The following is an 18,540-nucleotide window of genomic DNA, read 5'->3' on the forward strand; positions in this document are numbered from 1 at the left end:
GATCACAGGCCCAAAGGGATTAGTTTCCAATTCCAACACCACCATAGAAACATCAATTTTCAGGCTGGAGAAACGGCCACTAAAGACTGGGCTCACAACCAAAGATATACGAAAACATAACCATTTTCTATTAAATTTGTTTTTCTTTCTGAGCATAGGCCCACCATTTGCATGTGGGAAAGTTTCCTCCGACTGTCATTAGCTTCATGAAATCAAGTAAGTGTGATTCTAGTGTCTTTCTGTGATTCCGCAGCCTGGGAATTGGGCTGACAGGTTGCTTACTAATACATTTGATATTTATGGAAAAGGAAGAGTGTCGTTTCCTAAGACTTGCCCCTGGTGCCACAGACGTAGAGAAACATGTGCAGGTCACAGAGTCACTGCTACTTTTTTATTCTGGAAGGTTTAGTCACTTCACTAGGCACAAAGAGGGAGTTCTCCTTTGCTATAGATTCAAAAGTTTTGGGTACCACCTCTGAATGGAAACACAAGATATCTTCTGATGTCTTAAAACAGGATGGATATAGGGAGTCAATATTTAATAGAGAAATAATGTCTCACTCAGACACTACAGGCTATCAGACAAAAAGCCCCATGCCAAATATAGGTTACCTCTTTCTGAGTTGTTGGCCACTGGGACCTCCCCACCCCCCACCCCCAACACCAACACTATTGCCATTGCTCCTAGTTACCCTCTACAACTTAATGGTAAGATTCTATCACTGAAGACACCACATATCTGAGTCACAGGTCACGGAGAAATCAATCTGTGTCCTGACCTGGAAGCTTCATCCTACTAGCTTGCTTTCGCAGTGTTGAAAGGTACGATGCATGTTTACTAGGGAAGAAGAAGTCATCAACACTGTTACCCATCGTTGAACCCTGTGAATTAGAATATCAAAACTGGCCTGGTGATGTATGTCCCCTAGAGCCATAGTGGCACTGATATTACGGGAGTGAGCAGTCAACCACTTTCGGATTGAACTTGAGTCCTACTCCACAAGATGGAACCAATGCCTGATACCATTAACTACACCCAAAAGCTGTGGCTGACTAGGTCATAGGCCGTAGGGAAGATCCTACTACTATTATTCGGTTAAATGGACCCAGTAATAAGCTACTCCTAGTGTTCTTATCCATAAATGGTGCATCTCTCCACTCTCACCTAAGAGAGTTCTCTCTTCAATAGACGGTGATCACTGAAGAGACTTACATCTGGTCAACACACAGAGAGTCAAAAAGCGAAGTCTTCAGTGGTCATCCTGGGCTAGGAGACAGGAGGATTATAAGAGCCAAAGGGAGCAGGTATCTGAATGAGACGGTGTCTACTGGAAAGACAGCACAGTTGCATACATGAACTTCAGAGCATCTTGGACTGCAAGCACAAGGCTTGTGCAAAACCAAGTTAGCCCACATCTCAGCTCAGGGTCGCTTGATATCTCACCCCTCAACTGAGGAGCTACGGGTACTTGATGGCTGCTAGGGAGATGCATGGTTAGAATGAGAATGCCCCTCTCCCCATGGCAGCTCACCTATTTGTATGCCTAGTCCCCATGTTTGGAAGTGTTTGGAAGGATAAGGCAGCGTGGCCTTGTTGGAGGAAGTGTGTCACTGGGGATGTGACGTTTCAAAAGCCCATGCTAGGTCCAGTTACTCTCTGTGCCTGCTGCTTGGGGATTACGATGTAAAGCTCTTGGCTACTGCTCCAACACTATGCCTGTCTGCTTCCCACCATGATGATCACGGAACTAACCCTCCGAAACTGTAAGCAAGCCCCCATTTAAATGCTTTCTTTTTCCATTTATTTATTTATTTATTTATTTATTTATTTATTCACTTTACATTCCTATCGAAGCCCCCTCTCCTCCCAGACCCTCCCTCACACAGCTCCTCCCCCAATTCCCTCCTCCCTTTCACCCCTAAGAGTTGCCTTGGGCATGGTATCTCTTCACAACAATAGAACAGTAACTAAGGGAAGAAAAAAAATCACTTGTGTATTTTTTGGGAGATGGAAGGGGGAGAGAACATGAGATGCTACCTTTGCTCCAGTAGGTGGTCCCTAACCAAGCACACAGTGGGTGGTCCCACACCCAAGCACATATCAGTAACACTAAAAGGGCTTAGTGGGAGAGAGGGGACCAGGGAGAGACAACATGAAGTTGGGGAAGAAAAGTGGTATCGGAAATAGGGAAAGAATTGAAGAGAGGGAATGAGGGGTAGGTTTGATTTAACAAACACCTTATATCACCTTATATGCATGTGTGAATATTAAATCACATAGCTTAAGTAAAGTAAGATAATAAAACAGGATAGGATTGGACAGTCTTAATTTGAAAGTTCTGGGGACATGGACCCATACTTTCTTGCATTTCCCCCCTTTGAAATGTACAAACCTCTCCTGCATTTGCCCCATCATTTCATTCTGAAAGCTCATTACTTATATATTTTTACAATCTGTAGATGGAAACTAATTTTGCCTGGAGTCAACGCGTCATAATTACCGTAGACTATTTGAGTGGTAGTAAACAGCGTTTTTAGTTTTGAGAGGAGGATATTAAAGGGCAGATAATTTGGGGGTAAAATAATTAAATCTTCACATGTTGGAAGAATAAATGTTAACCAGAGCTGGTGCTGCGACTCAGCTGATAAAATGTTCACTACGTGTGAATGAGGCCCAAGGTGCAGTTTGCAGCGTGATGTGTACACACTCAACTCAGGAGGTAGAGGCGAGTGGGTCGGAAGTTCAAAGTCACCTTCACCCCAACCGTGTAACAGGTTTGGGGCCAGTGTATTAGCCAAGTTCTCTAACAAATCTGAGAGAACGAATGAACGTGGTATGAGGGGCAGAGGGGGCTGCTCCTAGGCTGTGATCTGAGTAGCAATGGCTATCTTCTCATCCAGTGCTGGAGTCCAAGAGGATTACCAAAGAGCGCCGATCTTCAGTCTGTGTCAAAATCCTGAAAAAGTGGATTCTAACGCCAGTGAAGAGGTAGGGCAGGTACAGGATAAATGGCCCCACCAGCAAGAGTGAGGACAAGCAGGCGAATACCAAAAGCTCCATTCTTCTATGTCTTTTTGTGTGGGTTGCCTCCAGACAGTGTGGCTCAGGTTTAAGCTGAATCTTCCCACCTCAGATAATCTAATGGAAACCCCGCAGGCGTGCCCAGCTGTTTGACTTTTAGTGGAGTCCAGATGTGCTCATGTACGACTATCATCACACTCAGAAACAGGAGAGGTGTGTGTGTGTGTGTGTGTGTGTGTGTGTGTGTGTGTGTGTGTGTTTGCGTACATATATGTGTGTGAGCAGGAGCTGAGGTCAGATTATAATAGTTTTAATTAGCCGTCCAATAATATATGTCTAATCTTAATTGCCGGTGGCAATGTTTGCAAATAAAAGCCTTAGAAAGAATGTAAAGTTGGGTGGGTAGGGTGATGGGGAGGATCTGGGAGGAACTGGGGGAGGGAGAAACAAACAAAATACCTAGTATGAAAAAAAATAACTAAAATTAAATAAATAAATAAATAAATAAATAAATAAATAAAACCATCGAAGACAAAGCCATACAGGACCAGCTTGACCTTCCATTTTATTGGTTGACGGTACCCACTTTTTTGTGAAATTGGGTCTTACCGTACTGCCTAGGCCAGCCTTGAACTTGCAATGCTCCTGTCCCTCATTAGTGCTTAGGATGACAGGCATGGGCAACCTTTTGAAATGGATTCTCTGAGGGTCGGGTGCTTCACAAGCACGGCCCCCAGCGTCCATGTAGCTCTATCAAGCATGACGGGGGCTTCCAAGACTAAGGCAGACAGACCCTTGAGGATCAATAGTCAGCCCGTCTAGGCTAGTTGGTAGGCAGATGGCCTGTCTGAACGACGGCTGAGGCTGTCCTCCAGCTTCCACGTGCGCGCACACAGAAGCAGCCACTCGCGCGCCCGTAAGCCTTACAGCTGCGCATCAGGAAAGCCGGCCCTGAGAGATGTAACACCAAGGACCCTTGCACAGAGGACAGATGGAAACAGGACATTTAAAGTCTCTCTGGGTCCAGGTTAATATTGTATTATTAATATTATAGTCCCCATTCCCATCTATTCCAGCAAAGGACACACTTTCATTCTTTAAATCCAAATAAAATCTCATTGTGGATACGTACCTGAGTTTCTTTATCTGTTCTCTGACAGGGGAGGCACTGGGGCTTCTTCCAAACCTTAGCTCCTGGGGTTAGAATAATGAAGCAGTGCATAGAGGTGTGCGGCTATCTCTGCGGTGTGAATGGCTTTGGTTCCTTCGTGTATATGCCCAGGCATGGCATAACTGGATCAATATATTGGTTCAACGTTGGGCTTTCGCGGCCCTTTTTTACTAATCTCTACAGCGACTGCACCAGTTCGCACTCATACCAGCAACGGGCGGGGTTCTCTTGCCTTGGAGCCACATTAGCCATCCATCTCAGCTGTTCCTTTCATAATAGCTACTGTGACGGTGGAGAGAGGGAAACTTAGATAATTTATGTTAACATTTCCATGATTTTAAGGCATTCTGAACCATTGCTTTTACAACGTGTCCATATATTAGTCAGTCATCTATGCTCCTTCTTTTGAGAGCTATCACTTGATCACGTTTTGATGGGTTCATTTTTTTTCTTAGATTTATTTATTTCAGTTATATGAGTACACTGTAGCTGTCTTCAGACACACCAGAGGAGGGCATCTGATCCCATTACAGGTGGTCGTGAGCCACCATGTGGTTGCTGGGAATTGAACTCAGGACCTCTGGAAGAACAGTCAGTGCTCTTAACCACTGAGCCATCTCTCCAGCCCAGTTGATGGGTTCATTTTTAATGCTTAGTTTTTACTGCCTACTAAAGTTTCCAGATATCAATCCCCTGTCACACAGGTAGGTGGCAGTCTGCACGTGATTTAAAGTACGCCAGAATACACATGTGTTCCAGACAAACACCACCCTAGATTTTTATTTAATACATTTTATTCTTTTCTACATTTATTTTTAAATGTAAAAAAAAGTAAATGTAAGGGCAATTTCATTATTAAATACATTCATTTTTATAAATGCACAGCCCATTGAACCCGTCCACACGTCTTTGCCAGTGGCTGGGCCTGCGTCACACTTTCTGTCTCTGGTGTAAGTTAATTGGGTTCAGTGTTTTGACGCGGTGTGAGAAGACCTTTCCTAAGGAGCTCCTGAGGGGCTTCCGGGATAGGGAACCCCAAAATCACCCCCTCAAAGACCACAGCAGAGGGGGGAGCTTTCTTGCCGAGCTCTGTCGTACCAGACCGGATAGCCAAGCACATCCAGACTTGGGTTTGGGCTTCTCGCCAGCCTTGCCCCGGGATCTGTGACTTCATCTTTCTTGGCCAGCCCCTCTTGCAGTCCTTGAGCAGTATGACGGAGCTGTGAGAGTGGTGGTACCTACAGTAACCTCACTAAGGGGCAATGACAGCCAGAGGTGACAGATGACTCCAAGGGGACAGAATCTTCCGGGTATATTGTGCATCACACAGTACACAGAAGAGCTCACAGAGACCGTGGCAGCAGAAGCAATACCCACACAGGTTCACACCGGACAAAATTCCTGTACTGAGAGGCAGGGGTAGACACAAAGCCCCACCCTAAGCAAGAAACCATTTTTAACTGATGCCTACTGGGAGAGAGAAAGTCAGGCCTCTCCAGTGCAGTGACACTGGGTGTATCAGCCACACTCCAGGGCTGGCCCGATGCGGGGGCTTGTGGCCAACACAAAATGGATTCATGGTAATTGCTCCTTTGTTCGCTCACTCATTTGCTCATTCTTTTGTTGCTGTTGGTTTTGGTCCATGTTTGGTTTATTTTTTAGCATTTTTAAAACATCTTATTTTCCCTTTTTTTTGGTTTTTTGGTTTTGTTTTTGGTTTTTTTGTTTTGTTTTGTTTTGTTTTGATCTTCAGGTTTTGGTTTTGGTTTATTGTTGTTTTGTTTGGTTCTGTTTTGAGAGAAGAAGAGAGAACATGAAGTTAAGGGGATAGGAAAGTGGAAAGGATCTGGGAAGAGTGGAGGGAGAAGAAATAATATAATCAAAATATATTATAAAAGAACCTTAGAAGCATTGAGGGAGGAACAACTTGTCTACCGGGGGACAGACATCTTTCCTGTTGGAATCTTCAAATCACTGGAGACTATATTATGTGTCTGTGCATTCCTGTTAACTGCAATTAAAAGAACTTGACACAACCCGTGTTGAAAATAAAACATACTGATACAATGTGAACCAAAATAGTCAAAACAAAAGAAGAAAAGACAGCCACCAAGCCGATGCTCCGGTTAGAAATGTCTAACTGCTGCAAAGAAAAGAGAAAGCGTTACAGAAAATGTCATACTTTAGTGTTCAAACCAGGCTCACTTGTCACATAAGGAAATGCATACAAAGATGAAATGTGCTTTGGGGGTAGCGAACAGGATAAAGCGGGGGTAGATAGCTCAGTTGCTGAAGTGCTTGCTGCATAAATCCCGAGGATCTGAGTTCGGATCCCTGACACTCACATAAAAAGCTGCCCATGACAGCACACCTGTAACCCCAGTGCTGGGACGGCAGAGACACAGGGAACTGTGGGGCTCACGAGCCAGCCATCTTCTAGAGTTAATGAGTTCCAGGTTCAATGAAAGATCCTGTCTCAAAATGAAAGGTGGCAGAGCAATAGAAGAAATTCCCAACACTGACTTCTATCCACATGCATGTGTACAAATGTGTAGATGTACTGTCACAACACACACACACACACACACACACACACACATGCACATGCGCTTGCACACACTGATGCTGGCTTGCACCATGGGCTCACGGAGGAAGATAACAGCAGCTGAATTCTCAGTAGGTGATCAGCAGATCGCCTTAAGAACATACTGAAGGAAAAGCTCCAAGAGACAAGGAAGCTGCCTGCTGAGGTGGGGATTTGCAAAAGAGACAGAGAGAAGAGGAAGAGCAGAAGGCTGAGCACATCTTCAGTGGGACCTGTGGGGGAGCAGATGGCCTCACAGTGGGGATGAGGTAATGGTGTACAACAGTTGCTTCTGCGTGTCCTGTGTGTGCACACATGCGTGCGTGCATGAGTGTGTGTGCTTGTGTGTGGGCACGTGCGCATGTGCGTGTCTGTTTTTGATTCTTTGACAGTTTTACACATGCATGTCCCCCATCCCTCTCTCTCACCTCCTTGCTTCTCAGCAAACCTTCTACTTTCATGTCTCGCCTTTGTGTGTGGCCACTGCATTTAGAGTTTCTTGCCTGACTGTAGGTGGAGTTATTTACTGAGCAAGAACAACTTACCACTGTCTACAACACTGAAGAAAGTTATTTCCCCTCCCCAGCAAGCAATCATTAAGTGCCAAGAGTCCCTCAGGGAGGATGAGACTTCTGAGTCCCTCCCCTCTTTATGATAAAATGCCGAGGGGTACACATTTATAAACTTCTTTTCTCCTGATTCTGGTTTGTATTCATTTGTTGTTTTATTTGTGCATGAAAAACTTAGGCAGTCCTCCAAATTCAGGTCGGTGCATAAAAGAATATTTGAACTAGTGGCAAGCACCATCCCCCATTCCTGCTCTCCCTCTACCCCAACCCTGACAACAGCGATAGGCCACCTTTCTCATGAGTAGCTTGGGTTATTTTATTTTTGCCATGCTTGTTTTCGCTATGGTGGGTAGATAAATGGAAATCATACTTCCGTTCTTTGTCCCTGCAGATTACCCAAATGCCTCCACAGGGAGTTCCTTCTATGACTGAACATTTCCCATGAGGTCGTTGCGTAGGTACGGTGGGCGACTATGCCCCAACATCGGGGCATTGAATTTGCTTCTACTGTTCTGAAATTTTAAATGTTGCTTTAACCAGCATATTCCCTTTAATACCCCAGTTTGGCTTAGAAGACTGTATTAGTCTGGTGGTGATAGCCATTCAGAGGGGGCTGTGACAAGCAAGTGAGTTTTCTGGAGATGGCCCACTTTTGCATGGCCATGATGAGTGTTCTGTGGAGAGAGACATGGACCCCAGAGAATTCGTCTCAGGATTGTTTCCTGCTACCATTTTTATATTCTCCCACATATCTAACATAGCTTCATGTTTCCTGGGGGGATTTCCTGCAGAATCAATATGAAGAATACTTTCGTGTAATAATGCTGTTTAGACAGCTTGATGATTTCATAATTCCTAATAATGATTGTTATAGAACTCCTGGATTGATTCAAGTAATTTTTTTTCTTTTTCCTTTTTTTTCAGAGCGGGGGACCAAACCCAGAGCCTTGAGCTTGATTCGAGTAATTTTAAGCCCCCCACCCCCCGTAAAATAAAACGCTGCAAATTTAGTTCAGTGCCATGAGATAATTGCACTAGGAAAAGAAAATAGGCTTGGAACAAATTTACAATCAAGGAAAACATTAATTCTAGGTCAGGCCACAGCTGTGCACTATGATAAAACAAGGTCATGTGAAACTGTTGCTTTGAACTTATAATGAGCTTACAGAATGAAACACTGCTCTGAACTTACTATCAACATCATTCTGCAACTCTTGTGTAACATTTCATCTATGGGGTATTTTTTTCTTTTTCTTTTCTTTTTTTTTCGGGGCTGGGGACTGAAAGGGGTATTTTTTTTCTTACATAGAGAACTTTTATCTAAAAAGCTGAGTGCAAAAATAAGTTTGGCGTCCCCCTTTTCTGCTTCATCCGGTGTGCCTCTGTGTGTGCCTTTCTCTTTTTCTTTTCCTTTCTCTCTGGCTCATGATGAGTTAATGAGCTCTAAGCTTCTTGCTGTCAGCAGAAGGTCCCTGAGTAAAGAAAGAGTAAAGAGCCCTAAGTAGTTCATTTCCTTTTTCGAATCCCCTGCTGCTATCAGCAGCAGTCAGTTGCTAGAAGTCATCAGTTCTGGCCCCAGAATAACATGAGAGAGTTAATTGCCAGAAGCCAATAGAGAAATTGAGGAATCAAACATAAATCCCCCAGCTACAGCCTCCTAAATGTCAACAGCTGTGCCCAAAACAAACAAACAAAAACAAAATACACAGGAAAAAACAAATAATGTTGAAAAGTTGTATATCCACTCATAAATGAATTAAACTAGATCCATATCCCTCACCCTCCATGGAAATCATGAAAATCTATTTGAAATGGGTCAAGACATCTGATTCAAGACCTAAAACTTTGAAATCTCTAAAGGAAAAATAAAGACATTTCAATATATGAGCATAGACAAAAACTTAAAAAAAAAAAAAAACTTCAGTAGGAAATAATACTAAAAATTAACAAATGGGATTGCCTGGAATTTACAAAAGCTTCTACATAGAGACCCGGAGAGATTGTTCCGTCGTTAAAAGAACCAGATTCAGTTCCCAGGTGGCTCACAACCATCTATAACTCTCTAACTGCAGTTCGGGGAGATTTGATGGCCTTGTCTGACCTCTGAAGTCACTAGGCATGCACACCGTGCACACACACACACACACACACACACACACACACACACACACACACGTAGGTAAGAGGCTCATACACTTAAAGTAAAATAATCTAAAAGAAATGTTTTTAAAATCCTTTCTTTACAGAAAAGGACACTACACAGAATGAAGAGGAAGAATCTTTGCCAGCAATATATCTAACAGGAGATTAATTCCTAGAAAATATAAGAAACTGCAAAAGTCAAATATGCCAATGAACTAAATAGTTAACAAAGGAAAAGATATCTGAAAAGTGTTCAACTTCCTTAGTCATTAGGGAAATGCAAATTAAAACTACCCTGAGATTCCACCTTGTGCTGGTTTGAATATGCTTGGTTCAGGCAGTGTCACGATTAGGAGATATGGTCTTGTTGGAGGAAGCATGTTGTGTGGAGGGGGAGCTTTGAGACCCTCCTCCTAGCCCTGGAAGACAGTAGTCTTCTCCTGTTTGCCTTTGGAACAAGATGTAGCGCTCTTGGCTCCTTCTCCAGCACTATGTCTGCCTGGACACTGCTATGTTTCCTGCTATGATGACAATGGACTGATCCCAGGAACCTGCAAGCCAGCCCCAATTAAAGGCTGTCCCTTATGATAGTTGCCTTAGTCCATGGAGTCTCTTCACAGCAATGGAAACCCTAACTAAGACACACCTCATTCCTGTGAGATAGCTAAAATGTTAAAAGACAAAACACTGTAAATGCTAAGGAGAATGCAGAGGCAGGGAGCCCTCATACCCTGGTGATGGGAACTCAAACTGCCGTAGTCACCATGGAAGCCACTGTGGGGCTTCCTCAGAAACTACAAGTAGAAGTACTGTTTGACCCAGCCATTGACCCTGACCACACGGCTGAAAGACTCCAAGTCAGCGTTCCACACATGTACACGCACATTCATGTTTGTTACTGCACTGAGCATTACACAACAGTCGAGAAATGCCCATCAACAAAAGAGGAAGAACTTGTGCATAACAGAAGTTTCTCAGATGCTCTCAGGGAAGGGGGTGGACCTAGAGGTAAGCGTTCTCAACAGAGTAAGACTCAGAGAGTCACTGCCTGTTTTCTGTCACAGGTGGGACCTAGGTCTTATGACGCAGAGTGTAGAGCACGAACATAGGAAGGGACAATGAGAGGAGAGAGGAGGAGAAGGGCCAATGGGATTAATACGATGTGTAAGGAGAAGGAGGACTATTCAGACATAGGAAAGAGAGAGAGCATTATTTGGACAGAGGAAAGGACCAGTGAAAGGAAGGCTAGGGGAACGCAGGCAGGGGAGGAATGAATGACAGCAAAATGCCAAAAATGAAACCCCATCGCTGTGTATACTAACTTCAAAAATTAACTTCGGGGCTGGTGAGATGGCTTTGCGGGTCAAAGCACAAGTTACACAAGCCTAAGGACCTGAGTTCAATTCCCAGGTAAGCACAGAGGGAGAGAAGCAGCTCCATAGACTTGCTCTTGGATCCCCCACATGCATGCCATGGCACACGTATCTGTGCCCCCCCCCAACATCATACAAATGTGTACACAATAATTGATTGATAATTCTCAGACTAGTAACTTTAAAAAAAAAAACCACATTTTAAACTGCAGCATCTCTAATAACCTTCTTTCTCTACAGAAGCGGGAGTGTGAGCAGACCCCAGCTAGTAAGAGAGTCCAACAACTCAAGACCTCTCCATCTTGATGCTCCTTGATTTCCCAGCGTCCGGTCCTTTATTACTGAAGGACGCTGCCCTCCCCTTTACACTCCAGAATGCTGACCTCTGCATCTATATCACAGCCAATAGGAGAGAAAGGGGTGAAAGGACCTGTGGCTTTAAGATCACAGCTAGCTGCAAGGAAAGCCTTTAATGAAGTTAAACACAGAACAACAAGGTAAGAAAACAGGAAGAACACAGTAGACTTAGAAAAGCCAGAAACAAAATGGTCTGTAATCTCTTTCTGGTCTTTATTCTTACATCTCCTCATCCTTATTTCTTCCTCACTGCCAGCTTTGGGCTCAGTTATTTTCCTTTGTTTGTGTTAAATGTTTTATTTTGTGTGTGTGTGTGTGTGTGTGTGTATGTGTGTGTGTGTTATGTGTGTGTGTAATATGTGGTATGTATGTGTGTGTGTGTGTGGTATGTGTGTGTGATATGTGGTGTGTGTGTGTGGTGTGTGTGATATGTGTGTGGTATGTGTGTGTGATATATGGTGTGTGTAGGTGATGTGTGTGATATATGGTGTGTGTATGTGTGAGATGTGTGTGATATGTGTGTATGTGTGTGTGATGTGTGTGATGTGTGTGATGTGTGTGTGATGTGTGTGTGTGTGTGTGTGTGTGTGTGTATGGTGTGTGTGTGGTGTGTGTGATGTGTGTGGTGTGTGTGTGTGTTATGTGTGTATGGTGTGTGTGTGTGTGTGTGTGTGGTATGTGTGGTGTATGGTGTGTGTGTGTGTGTGTGTGTGTGTGTGTGTGTGATGTGTGTGTGTGTGTTATGTGTGTGTGTGTGGTGTGGTGTGTGTGTGTGTGTGTTCTACGTGCTGTGTGTGAGGTGTGTGTGTGTGTGTGTGATGTGTGTGTGTGTGTGTGTTATGTGGTGTATGTGTGTGTGTGTGTGTGTGTGTGTGTGTGTGTGGTGTGGTGTGTGTGATGTGTGTGTTGTGTGTGTGGTGTGGTGTGTATGAGGGTGGTGTGTGTGTGGTTTGTATGTATGTGGGTGGTGTGTGTGTGTGTGTGTGGTGTATATGTGTGCGAGTGTGTGTGTGTATGTGTGTGTGTGATGGGGTGTGTGTGTGTGTGTGTCTGTGTGTGTGTTGTGTGTGTGTGTGTGTGTGTGTGTGTGTGTGTGTGTGTGTGTGTGTGTGTGTTATGTGTGTGTGTGTGTGTGTTGTGTGTGTGTGGTGTGTGGTGTGTATGTGTGTGTGTGGTGTGTGTGTGATGTGTGTTTGGTGTGTGTGGTGTGGTGTGTGTGTGTGTGTGTGACATGTGTGAAGACATCACTTCCATCATGGGATCTGGAGATCAAACTCAGGTTGCCGGTTTGCACAGCAAGTGCTTCTGACCAGTGGGCCATCACAGGCACGTGCTGTCCTTGGTTTTAAGGCTGCGTTATTGGTCTCTTCCACTAGTTACAAGTCGTTCTGGCTTTTTAGCTGTGTCTGTGAGCGTTTACTATTTGAACCCATGTTAGTCCTTCCTATTTATTTTCTTCTCTTCCTCTTCTTACTGACACCTTTATGATTTCAATCTCTGTGCATACACTGAACGTTTCTGGTGGGCTTGTGTGGCCTCTTCTAGAGACTACTCCATGGTAACCTGAGAGAAATGTATTGATACATTGTAATGTGTTTGTGGTGAGCACTTTATACATGACTCAGATGTGATTTACCCATACGTTACTGAAGTCCTGGCTACTGGTGCCACATCCCATCCCGCACTTCACTTAATTCCCTTCAACTCAGATGTTTGCACCTTCTGAGTCTCTCTGGGCAACACCTTGCCGTGTACATGTTTTGAATACATATATCTTTTTCATGGGTAAATCCTGGTGCAAGGGTACAAGAAGGCCAATGTCCCATTGTGAGTCGCAGATGGGCCAGGGGTGCCTTCAACCCCTTCTGCTTATTTCCATTCAGGTCCTCAAAGGATTACCAAGGGTCCTCAAGTTAGTAAGGTCATCATGGATACCCAACACTCTTATTGTCTCATGGCCACCATGGACTGGTCTGTTTTATCTGATGCCACCTTGTTCTCTCATTTCCGTTACTATCTTTCAATTTGTTCAAGTCTAAACGCTGCATAATTTTGATTACTGATTAACCTTCCTTTTTGGTCAGCTTCACAAACCCCTTGTAGCCCTCCTTGAAAAACAGGTTTTGTGGAGACAACCTCCTTCCATTTTTATTTCTGCACGACAGTTTTATCTTCCTTTTGTTTACCGAAGATAGTTCTGCTGGGTGAGTATTTTTGATTTGCATGTTTCTCCCTTTAGAAAGAATAAGTTACTCATCCTATCCCTAACAGTATCTCTAGGAAGTCTCCTGCTACACCCACTGGAGTCTCCTTGTGTGTTCTCTTCTTTCATTGCCTTCGGATCCTCTCTTTGTCTTTGATTTTGGAGTTTTGATCCGAGTAGGTCACGGTGTAAGACTGACCCTGATAGAAGAAATTTGATCTCCTGAGTCTAGATATTTATAACTTTCCTTGGGTTTGCAAAGTTTCCTGGGATAGTCTCCTCAAAAGATTTAAAACATACATGATTTTTCTACGCTCTTTTGAATACCACTGACACAAACCTTCCATGTTGTCCAGGGCAGCGCCCCTTTTCCTCTCTGCTCTTTCTTCTACAGTGACTGCATTTCCAAGAGGTGCGTCTTTGAGCTCCGAGACTCTTTTGTTCGATCAGACCTAACGATGCTCACGGTAGCACACACACCATTTCATACAACTGTTTTCCATCTCAGGCAACTCTGTACTCATTTCTAATCATTAATCTCTTTGATAAATTTCTTCAATGAAACTTGGAATCATTTTCCTTCACTTTTTTTTCCAAAGTTCATTTTGCTTCTTCCAAATTAAAAGGTATTTTCAGTTATTGTGGAGTTAATACTGCCCATATATTTACGTTCAGCCTCTGGCATTTTATCTTCTCCAGGAGACAATGCTATGTTTTCCTGAGTGTTGCTGATCTTTATCTTGCCTTGAATTAATGAAGCATGTTTTTCAGTCTTTGCACCTGGCAGTATCATGGGAAATTGGGAGCAATGATCCCTATGTTTGTGACTACTGTTACCATGGTGGTCCTGGGGACTCCCTAAGGCCATGACATGGGCAGCGCATTCTGTGGGGTGATGGGAAGGAATCCCGTGAGTTTTGGACTTGGCTTAGCAGCGTATTGGGATTGTGTGGCTCTCATGACTGACACGGATCTAGAGAAATACAGAGTCCCCAAGTTCCTGAGACCACTCTGCTCCTGAGGATTTTCAACACCTAAGCTGCCATCACCCAGCTGTGACACAAGTTGATACTGGGGCAGGGAGTCCATGAGTCCGTCTAACACTGATGTAGATGCTTATATCGTGTGTATGCCCAGGAGACAGATGCGTGAGGGTATGCCAAGTGCCGGCTGTGCGTCCAGTACTGGAGTCGTAGAGTTGTTTGAATATAACCCCCTCATTCCCAGTTGTTATCTATGCGTGTTATGCTAATGAGAATGGGGGAAGGGCATACAGGAAATGCCAGACTGCCCCTTCCTACCTCCACGATGTATTCTCTTGTACAACAGCAGGTCTCATTTTGTCTTCCCATACACATATTCTTCTACTTGATAAATTCTCCCGCTGATGCTGTGGAGAAAAACCAGAAACACAGTATTTGCCTTTTTGAGTCTAGATTAAGTTCTGCAGGTCCACACAGTTCCCGGCAGCAGCAGCAGTGACAGGGATGTGGACGCAGCTTCACACTGTCACCTCCACCTGCTAAGCAGATCCTTCAGTCTTTGAGGGACTCTAACCCTTGTCCTTGCCACAGGACAGTTTCAGGATGAGCTGGTATGAAGCACAGTTAAAGCTTATTAAAAGATTGCTTCCCCAGGGGACTGGAGAGATCAGTCAGAGGTTAAGGGCACTCACTGATCTTGCAAAAGACCCAGGCTTGCTTCCTAGCACCAACATGGTGGCTCATAACCATCTATAACTCCAATGCTAAGGGATTTAATGCCTCTTTTTTTTTTCCCCCTTGAGCACTACAGGTCCATGATACGAATGCATACACCCAGGATCAAGCACCTACACAGAAAACAAAAATGAAATTTTCAAGGATAATTTTTCAACCTTAATTTTTAAGAGTTAAGAGAAAGACCATCACTAGAGAGCAAGACATGCCCAAGGGTATAGGCGGGCTTCCTCAAGAATCTTTATATGCACAACTTTGTAAGTTTTGAAGTCATTACCTTCTGGAGTGTTCCGTGAAATCACTGAGTAGAACTGATAGGATTGCAAATGCAAAAGCAGAACTTTTATTTCACTGAGACAGTGGACGTTGGGATAGCTTCATTGTGAGCAAACTTAACAGTCTTGTAAGGAGCCTAGAAATTTTCCACGAAAGAAGGGAAGCTGTATAGGTCACACAGGCTCGGGCCTTTAGCGGGGTTCGTTACTGTTTTAACAAAAAAATATATTTGTATGAAAGGCTCTTTGCCTCGGTGCTGGCAACCTTCCCGGAAATGTTCTCCTTCATCCTGCTAGGGCTCGTGATCTTCAGCTGATAACAGGCTTCAACCAGACTGAAGTGTCCCATAATCCTCCTGTCTTCCCACTCAGCCTCGATTCTCTGCCAATAACATAATCCCGTTCCTTTTTAAAGCGTGAATAAAACCCCTTTGAGCAATCCTGCCACAAGCTGTCCACAGATCCCCAGGCTAACTCTGTATTCCAGCTATTCCTATAGTTCCCCATTAAACAGAGTGCAGGTGTCTGTGGTATGCTGGCTACAATTGCTTAGCATGGACATCCGGGAGCCTTACGGCCGGACTGTAAAGTAGTCCCGCTCTTTTAGCTTTTGAGGAAGCATGCGCCCATTCCCACAGCGTCTGGTTTCACTTTCACCGCCACCGGAAGTGCAAGCAGATCGCCTCACCGGGCACCAGCATTTCCTAGTCCCTGGCTTTCTGAGAATTATTCTTACTACGCTGAGATGAAATCCCGGTGTCGTTTTGATCCGTATGTCCCTGAGTAGCTAAAGATGTTAAACGTTCCTCAAACCTTGGTGATCTATGCTTCTTTTGACAACAGCCGAACGGACACTTTTCCTGGAGGTTTTGTTGCTTAGGTTCGTGGTGTTGTTTGTTGTTTTTGTTTTTGAGATAGGGTCTTACTATGCAGCTCTGGCTGGCTTAGAACTCACTATGTAGACCAGATGGGCAGGGAACTCAGAGAGAACCTCGCGCCTTGGCCTCCTCAGCGTTGGGATTCACGGCGTGCTCCGCATGACCAGTGCGGATTTTATGTTTAATTTAGTCTACGTATTTATGGTGAGGGTATTAATCCTCTGATGGATGTGAAGTTGGCAAAGCCTTCCTCCCCTTCCGTAGGCTGTCTTGTTTCCCTGCGAACTACTCCCACTCCTCCTACCTGCCAACGCTTGCTGTAACTCCCTGCGCTATCTACTCCTTTGCAGAAAGTGCCTGCCTGGACCTGCAGCTGTGGTGGTTACCCTCATGTTTTCAAGCCTGATGACCCGGTCTGACTGCACGGCAGCTAAGTTCAGTCATGAATGATCTAGCACCCAGTCTTCTCCAGTCTTCCCTCAGCATGCACATAGGCACATGATATGCAAGTACCAACAGATAGATGGCGTGCACACGCATGACAATAATAACCCAAGGCATCTCACTCTCTACTGTGCTTTTGTGGCTTCATCTGGGCTCACAGCCTGAAATACCCGTGAGGTAAAAGGTGTGTTCTTGGAATAGTGTTGCCTTCACAGACCCACAACTGAGTCAAAGATCTGAATGCAGGCTCTTATGGAAGAGTGTTTTGTTTTGTTTTGTTTTGTTTTGTTTAAAGAGCTGCTGTGTAGTTAAAACAGTGACCACGTTGAGGAGAAAATCCTTCTCCCCTGGGGAGGCTGCAGGTTCCTGGTCTTCAGAGTTACCACAGAGCCAGCTGCTGATTTCACTTCTTGGCTTACATTTGGTGGTGGGGGACAGGTGGTTCCAAGCTGTGGAGTTCAGGGGACAACTGTGGGATTCTCTCCTTCCATGGTGTGTGCTCTGGAGCTTCCTTCTCAAACCGTGAGGTTTCACCACAAGCCTCCTTTCCTTCTGGGTCCTCTTGTTGACCAAGCTTTAAAGGTGATCATAGGTATAAAAAAAATATAAATAAATAAATAAAGGAAATTGCTACAGGGCTTCCTTTTCTTGGTGAGAGTCACACATTCTGGTTTTCTTCGTGTGTCTTTGCAAAGCTTTAGTTTAATTTCCCAGTTCCAAAATGGTGTTTATTTGGTTTGGTTTGGTTTGGTTTGGTTTTCCCAGCGTGTTGTCAGGATTTTCGTAGTTCTCATGAGAGAATGGCTTCCATATTCCTAATCCTCAAGGGCTGTTGTGGGGTTATTGTAGAAGCCGTCTAGCTATCATCCTTGAATTATTAACCTGTGTCGTCACAGATACTTCCCACACTCTATAGTTCATGTGGAAACGTCGTGATCCCCTAACTTCTGTATTAACAAGAAACATCCCATTGACTTCATTTAAATGTTTCAACCAACTGCATGTTTCTGAGGGGTGGGCACTTGGGGGGTGGCAGGGGTGGGGGAAAACCTATTTGTTCTCAATCTGTCACTATTTTTAAGTATGACAAAAATTCCCTGGATCTGTTTTTGTGTAGAATTTTTTTTTCTTTTAAATTTAAAGCAAGGTTACAACGTAGTTCCCCTTCACAGAGCATCTTTTCTTCATATTTGAGCAACCTAAAGTCGCTGTGAATAACCAACTTTGGAAAACTAAGTCTTCTGGGCCACAGTGGCTTTGAGGGGAAACGTGGATGCATTTTAAATTTTCTTTAAAAATGAGGTCTACGAGTCACCGATGTCAAGGCGACCCAGAGATGAAAAATAGCAGCACAGATTACAGCTAAAAGATGTCTAGTCAGGGGACAGCTCAGTAGTAAGAGTTCATACTGCTCTGGCAGTATGATTCCGGGTGTGCGTGACCATAGACAGCCCTCTGCCTGCCACCATAGTTCACCTGCACACGCATGCTCACACATGGAGACACACATAGATCCATGAAATTAGGAATAAAAATAAATATTTTTAAAAAGATTAGGATTTGCTTCCACATTAGGTTCCAAGTCCCCTGGGGTTTTTAATTATTATTATTTGTTGGTTGTTGTTCTTAAGAAGCTATATTTTGGTCATTGTCTACGTGAGTAGATTCCCAATTAAAAAGTAGCAAACACCTCACATTATCTCGGGCATGTAGAAAGAACCCAAACATTGTTTTCATATCGGTGGGTCCAGAATGACCTCAAGCTAATCTTTTTAAAACTTCATCAACAACTGAAGCTCTTACA

This window comes from Rattus rattus, chromosome 5 (genome assembly GCF_011064425.1).
Source record: "Rattus rattus isolate New Zealand chromosome 5, Rrattus_CSIRO_v1, whole genome shotgun sequence".
In the NCBI taxonomy this organism is placed as follows: Eukaryota; Metazoa; Chordata; class Mammalia; order Rodentia; family Muridae; genus Rattus; species Rattus rattus.